Here is a 7,409-nt window from a genome sequence, read left to right on the forward strand (position 1 = left end):
ATCACTGATCATGATGACTCTTAGCAAGAGTCAAGCCATCTTTTGAGAAGAAAGAAGTGCTTAGGACAGCACTTCTCAATGTTTTAGACTTGAGACACCCCCCCCCCCATAACTTTTACTAATTGAGAAGCATCCCATTTCAAAAACAAATTAACATATTATGCTATTTACTTCATTACAGAGGGATGAGGCAGTGGGGGCAGGGCTGCAGCTAGGCAGGGACAAGTCTGAGCTTAAACTTGTATCTTTACACCTGCTTATTTAGTCACACCTTATGACACCCTTTGAAAGCTCTCATGGCATGCAGGGTGCCTGTAATGGGCTCTGCCTCACAGGGTGGCTGCAGCATTCCCTTGGAGCCATCCTATGCCTGTTCTCTAACTCTGGCTCCCTCCTCCTTCTGGGCCTCCTCCTCTCTTGTCTGCCATGCCTTGATGTCAAAAGATAATACATTTGAGGAGACTGCCTTCAGATCCCCAGAGTCTGGCTTTTTCTGCTTTCCCCTACCCTGCTTATCATTAGGATGCCAGTCAGCTCATCCCTAATGGTAGCAGGGCTCTCTCTCTTTCTCCTGTCTGGGGTCCCCTAGTTCAGCCTCTCTTTCCCATTTGTCTAGGTCTGCTAGATTCTCCGGGCTTTGGCCCCTCTCCTTGAGCTTTAGCCCTAGCTGACCCCTGGATCCCCAAACTTGGAAGGGCTCTGTCTAAACCTTAGCCACTCACAACCTGTACTGTCTCTGGGGCACTTCCCCTCTGTGACCCCTTCTATCTCAGGTCACCCATTTGGGTATTGGCTCCTTGACCTCAGTTCAACCTCTGCCTGGAGATCCTCAGATTCTGCCACAGGCCCCTTTAGGTCCCTTGAGGACTCTTCCTCCTCCCAGTCCCAGACTAGCTACCTTTTGGAAAGCTTGCCTTCTAGGCTTTCTTCTCCTTTTATTTCCAGACTGGGCACCCTTTAGGGCACCTAACCCTCCAGTCCTCCCTGAGTTCACACCTGTTCTTAGCCCAGCTTACTGTACCTGACCCTTTGAAAGTCCTAGAACCCAGGGCACCCCAGGCTCCCTGCGAAGTGGCTTCTTCCTCCCTTACAACCACAATCCAGTCATCTGGTTTAACACCAACCCCAAACAATAACAGAAGCCAGCCATAGAACTTATCTTCTCATATGTAGCCCACCTGTAGAGCTGTTTCTATAGTTAGGGTCTAAGTCTTGGGCTACAGGCTCAGACTTATTTGCCCCTTGTTTCTGCCCCTTCCTATCATTTTACCTGGCTTGTTGTTGCTAAGGTCCAGGTGCTGTTCATCCCCTGTTTAGCAGCCAAGCATTCTGTTGCCTGAAATCTGTAGGCTGAGCCCTGAAAACCACTTGGAAGCAGATGTACATAGCACAGCTCCTACCTTGCAAGCTTTACTTGTTCCAAGTAAGAGGGGGAAGGGATCCCCTGTTACAGTGCCCCAACACCCTGGTCAAGAATCACTGGCTTAGGATGTTCAGGTGCATATCTTCTGGCAGGCAGTCTAAGTGCTATAAAATGTACATATTGGGAACGTCTACACATCACCCTATGCTGCCATAGCAACGCACTAAATGGCCATATGATGCACTAAGCGATGTAGTGATCACATGAATCTACACGAGTGGCAGTTATTTTGCCATAGTAGCAAGCTCTCCAGTTTTAGCAAAGTAATGGTTAAAACTAACCATGAGCTACATGCATGGCACAGTATGAGTGATTACTGCACCGTGCTTTGGAACCTCAATGCATCCATTGATACCTTTATCCATTACTTTCGATAACATCCAGATCCTGCATAGATTTTAAGCACCAAACTCCCACTGGAAGCAATCAACTCTTAGCTACCCTTAGCCTTTTCTACCTTTGAGGATCAGGGTCCAAGTGCCTAAAACACTTTTGGAAATGGATTTTAGTCTCATAAGTCCCTCAGATACTTCTTCAAATTTTACCCATATTAACAAATCAGGCTTGAAGGCAGGTTTCTGAATGAAAGAATTTTGATTTTTTTTTGGTTCTTTAGAATGCAAATATGATAACCTTTCTTTAGTCTCCAGCCTGCATGCTAACACAGCATTTTCTGCCTTACTTATTTTCTCCCAGGTGGTTCTTTAATTAACTTTTCCTCAAACTCTGTGAAAAATGAGTTCCATATTTGCTGAGACTATTCCTAACAGCATTTTGTCATATGTCTGCAAGTGAAGAAATATCTGTAAAGGCTTGCAAGGAATGAATGATAGCAGTTAGCAGATGGTGAGGTACATGATATCTTTGGTTTACAATACAGAATTTTAAAAAATCTATCTTACAAAGCTAATAATGGTTAAGTGTTTTATACATCACTTAGTACCAGTTACCTTCAGAGTCTTGTAAAATTCTTTATGCGTTATTTGTTCAGGCTCCTCCAAACCAAGGGTCAAATTGTGCTCAACATACATATTACTGGTTCACATTTACAGTTGTTTTCCTGTTTGTCATTATTACATCTTCTAGTTTCACTTGCATTCTAAGTAGTATCAAATGACTATAAAAATTACATTAAAGTGATTGGTTATTGTAAACAAAATATTTTGGACAGACTTTTCAGAAATCCAAAGCTACTCTTTTGTACATGGGATTATATTGCTGCAGTATATAGAAAATTGCTCCAATTTAATGAGCATTTTGGATCTTAGTATGTGAAAAAGAATTGTCTTTTTATCCTGTTTTTCATGTGCCGTTGCAGTAATTACATCTACAAACAAGGCACAGAATTGTACATATACTTTAATCCTCCCCTTGTTGAAATAAAGTTATTTATTTCTAGTGTATCCTTCCAAGTTGCAGCAAAAATAAAACCCCAGTTTTATCTGACTGCTTCTATCAACTAGTTCTATTATGAACAATGCCTCTCACGGCGATATTCAACATGCAATACTCATTCTATACTCTTTTCCCCCAAAGAATGTATTCACTTCTATTGGGTACCATCACCATGAAATAGAGAACCAATGTTTGGCAGTGGTTCTACCATGAGTCTCTGTGCCTCATCCTCTCTACTATCATTTATATCTGGTAGAAGAGATTTAAAAAAGCTTCCAAATCAGCATTATAGCCTTTTACAGTTACTTTGTGCAGATGTAAATGGTCAAGTTCAAGGCAGCACAAAATGAGGCCCAAAGTGATGCTTCTGTTTTTTTGTTTTTAATTTTAAATAGAACCACAGATTTTTAGCATAATAGAAAAGCAAATGAAAATCTTATGAGAGTAAAAAAATGAATATAAAATTACTTAATACTGGGATTTCTTTTTGTGCACTTTATTCAGAGCTTTACCATGGCCCATCCCTGTCCTCATTACATGGCCACATCCTCAGCTGGTGACAGCCAGCACAGCTCTATCAGTACAGATATATGATTTACAGAAATTAGTCTCTAGACCAGTATCCTGCAATCAAATCTATTCATTATTTGCCAGGAGTTATATTTGACAAACATAGGCAAACACACATCATTTTAACTTTCTCCAGTGTTGCCCTTGCTTTTCTATTGGGACATGATGTGTATTTGAACTTCCAAGACTCATATTACACTGATAACATAGGAGGGAGCCCGAGTTTTAATTGTTGGTTAGATTTACTTTAATTAAATACTGGAAAATCTTGGAGAATGGATATAGGCTATGTGGATCTTTAGTCTGATCCAGTATCGCAATTCTTGGGTTTCCAGATCTTTTCTGCTTGTACATGTCACCAGGGTAGCAGGAGTTGTTATCAAATAAAATAGTCCACAAAATATAGTTCAAACTATAATTTGACCAATCTGACTAATGGTCAGCTAAAAGTTGTTGCAAATATTTCTCAAAGCTTTTTATAAAGCATCAACATAAAAGGTTACATTCTTATGGAGAATGAATTCACAAGGAAAAAATAAAGATACACGATTCCACCCACTACTGGAAGCAGATCAAGTAACAAACACCTGGTTATGACAACTAAAAATAATGTCTCTTGTGATTTCTTTTTTTACAACAGAAAAAACATTGGAGTCTGGCTCCAGCATACACTGACACCAGCCAATCTGGCTATTAGCACAACTTTTAAAGTGGAATCATGAGTCTCTTGTGTTTCCTACTTTTCCAGCCATAAAAGGTAACGCTTGGCTCATGATCATTTTATACACTATATTTAAATATTGTAGCTTGCCTTCTCTATAGGGAAATCACCCTTCAAGATGGCCAGGCTAATCATTGCTCATTTTAAATCATAGGAAGCGGGGAGCGGAAGAGGGAAGCCAGAGAAGAAAAATGGCTGATGTATTGTCAGTGATATTTCCCAGCTTGGTAACTTATTTCCCTCAGAGAGCTCTGTAAGCTTTCTAGCAGCTTAAAGATGATGATGCCCAGTCCTCTGAGCTCTCATTTCCAAATAATCTGAGCCAAAGCTTTTTGAAGAAGCTTTTTCTATGCCTTTTTTTCTAACTTTTTTTGCTTGCCAGGTGTTTCATTCTCTGACTCATAAAAGTCTCCCACATGCCAACACATGATGCCATTCCAGTTCTCTCATTAACTAATGTGGTTAAAATAGAAAACATCTAACTCATTTTCCCCCTTTTTGGCAGACAGGACTAAGATTGTACCAAGGGGATCAAATCCAGCCTGCTTTTGGAATAATAAAAAACAAATACAACTGAATGGTGCTATACGTAAACAGAAGGAGAATTTTGCATTCAGTTGCTGTTACTCACATCCATTCCATGTTCTACAGCAACTTTTCTTCCAACTCCTGAATTGCTTAGTGGCCTTGATGAAAAAAATGACTTTAAAAAAATCAGAAAAAGGCTTTCTCTAATAGGAGCAAGAGTTGTAGCATTGGCATCCCCTTCAATGAACAAGAACTAAAAAGCCATAACTTGACACAACCATTCCCCCATAGAGAAAAAAAATTACTAAACCTTACAAAAAATATTAAGAAATCAAACTTTCTTGTCTTTTCACTGTTTTCACCCTATAAAGTGAGAAGAGCAATTCTATGAAGTCCCCTAAAGACTATGATAATATTATTGATTTGTGTGACATGCACCCGGGCATGACAAGCATTATAATAGATAAGATGATATCAGAGTACTGGCACCACTTAGATGGGGCTCCCTGACCTCTTGAACTAGAAGGTAACTCTCAAAAGAAGACTGGGCTTCAGTCACCAGGGAGTGGTGGGACCTCTGACTCCATAAAGTCAGACTCCGCAACAAATTCACTGTTCTCTTGACCTCATGACCTTGCATTCTTAGTTACACAGTAAACAAGCTACAACAGAAGGGATTATTATATAACCAGGTGGTTACCATGCTCTCTTAGAAAGTGAGAGATGAGGATTTGAACTTCCTCATGCTAAGAAAGATCTCCCACTTCATGTGTCTTACACCACGCCAATGATGGAAAAAGTTGCCAGCATTGCCAGAAGCCATATTTTTGAGTGAAAGTGGGACTCGTTGCTATGCTTTGTGTTCAACTCATTGGTGTTGATGTGTGTTAAGAGTGATTTCTGTATGCATGTCAGATTCAGCTCTTCCAATGACTTGAGCTGGGTCATCAAACCACCTTCTACTTGGAACGTTGTGAAGATTAGCAGGAAGCTACTCTGAGTATTCAGAGTAGGATCCTTCCGTGCTTGCCTGGAAACCAAAGCATAAGGAATAAGAGAATTTTGCAGCTCAAACTACAGGTGCCAAATGAGTTTTATGGATGTTGGAGTTGGGATATTGGTGTTTTCTTGTAGCAACTTGGGTGGGTAAATTCCACCAAAGTTCTATTTAAATGCAATGGCTTGAAGTTGCAGCAAAGTAAATTTAGATTGGATATCAGGAAAGACTTCTTCACTGTTAGAACAGTGAGGCAGTGAAGTAGATGACCCAGGGCAGTTGTAAACACTTCATCACTGGAGGTGTTCAAGAAGTTGGGTAGCTATTGCTCAGAGATGATCTAGGTATGGGTATGCTTTTGTACTACTATGGGTATTTTCCATGCTTCTGAGCTTTGCTGGTTGCCACATGGGCCTCAGAGGCTCCCCCTCTGCCCCCACTTTTCTGTTACATCTCCATTTAAAAAAAAAAAAACCTTCCTAAGAGGCCTTGGTTATTGGGTGTTGCCAAGGATGGGGAATCTGACTGAGGTGTAGCAATGCTTCTTCTGGAACTTAAAGCCAGAGGCTCCTGGCTAAAGGGGCTTGTCCCCCTGCTCAGGGTCAGACTAATCAGCGTATTTGGGGCCAGGAAGGAATTCTACCCCATGGGCAGATTGGTATGGATTGTAGTGGTTTTGCCTTCCTGTGTAGTGCAGGGTGTGGCTCTCTACCTGGGATTTCTTGAAAGTATATTAACAACCTTCTACAGAAGCAGGATGTCGGTCCCTTTGCTTTACCTGCAGCAGGTTATGGTGTTATGTCTTGTGTTGTATAAGGGTTGACAGTAGTTTTACTAAGAGATTAGTTTATGGATTTGTATAGCATTGTACGGATAAGTATGATCCTGCCTCAGACAGTGGGTTGGACTAGCTAACCTATGAAAGTCCCTTCCAGCCCTACTTGTCTATGATTTCTCTGAATATGAATCTGGCTCCACATGCTATTCCACACTGATGTGGACATGCCACTACTGCATTTCCAGAGGGAAATTTCTGCACACATTTCTAAGAGACTGGTATTTGGCCATGTCTATATCATTTTGCTGTCACACCTTGAATGTAGCCTAGAACAAAGCCATAGCCACACACTACCATTTCAGTCCCATCCAAGGCCACAGGTAAAATAACATAAGTATCCAAAAGGGAACCTGAGACCAAGTTAAAAACTGTAATGACTCCCAGTAGTTACCACCCCCCTCCTCAGGCAACGCCCCCCCCCATAATGCAGAACACGGGATCATGGGATCTCAACCCAGAATGCTGTGCTCTTATCCTAAAAAGGCATGGCCTTGTGTAGACACAATGGACCAGATTCTATTCACCTTATTAGGCATGACAGTAGACATCAATGACTAAATGTGATCCTAAAATCATAGAATCATAGAATCAATGAGTCGGAAGGGACCTAGACAGATCATCTAGTTCGACCCCCTGCCATGGGCAGGAAGGAGCACTGGGGGTGGCAGGGGTCATAAGACCCCAGCCAGGTGCCTATCCAGTCTCCTCTTGAAGATTTCCAGGGAAAGTGAGAGCACCACCTCTCTGGGAAGCCTATTCCAGGCTCTGGCCACCCTTACAGTGAAGTAGTTCTTCCTAATATCTAACCTAAACCTATCCTCCCTCAGCTTGTGGCCATTGTTCCTGGTGACTCCAAGGGGGGCCCTGGTGAACAGACTTTCCCTGAGTCCCTGTTGGTGGCCCCTGATAAGGTTGTAGGCAGCCACAAGATCCCCCC

At 41.7% G+C, this 7,409-nt stretch overlaps 1 long non-coding RNA gene across 1 annotated transcript in view; it reads right to left on the minus strand.

The window, feature by feature from the left end:
- The window catches only part of LOC109302466, an 18,222-nt gene extending 11,624 nt beyond the window's left edge, over positions 1–6,598 (minus strand). Inside the window, exons 1-2 of the long non-coding RNA XR_002098791.1 lie at positions 6,506–6,598; positions 4,975–4,977 (exon numbers count right to left, since the gene is read on the minus strand). This is a non-coding gene — a long non-coding RNA (uncharacterized LOC109302466). The remainder of the gene's footprint in view (positions 1–4,974; positions 4,978–6,505) is intronic.
- Positions 6,599–7,409: the final 811 nt, after the last annotated feature.

Source organism: Gavialis gangeticus, unplaced genomic scaffold, assembly GCF_001723915.1.
Source record: "Gavialis gangeticus isolate Ggan-Ray unplaced genomic scaffold, GavGan_comp1, whole genome shotgun sequence".
Lineage (NCBI taxonomy): Eukaryota > Metazoa > Chordata > Crocodylia > Gavialidae > Gavialis > Gavialis gangeticus.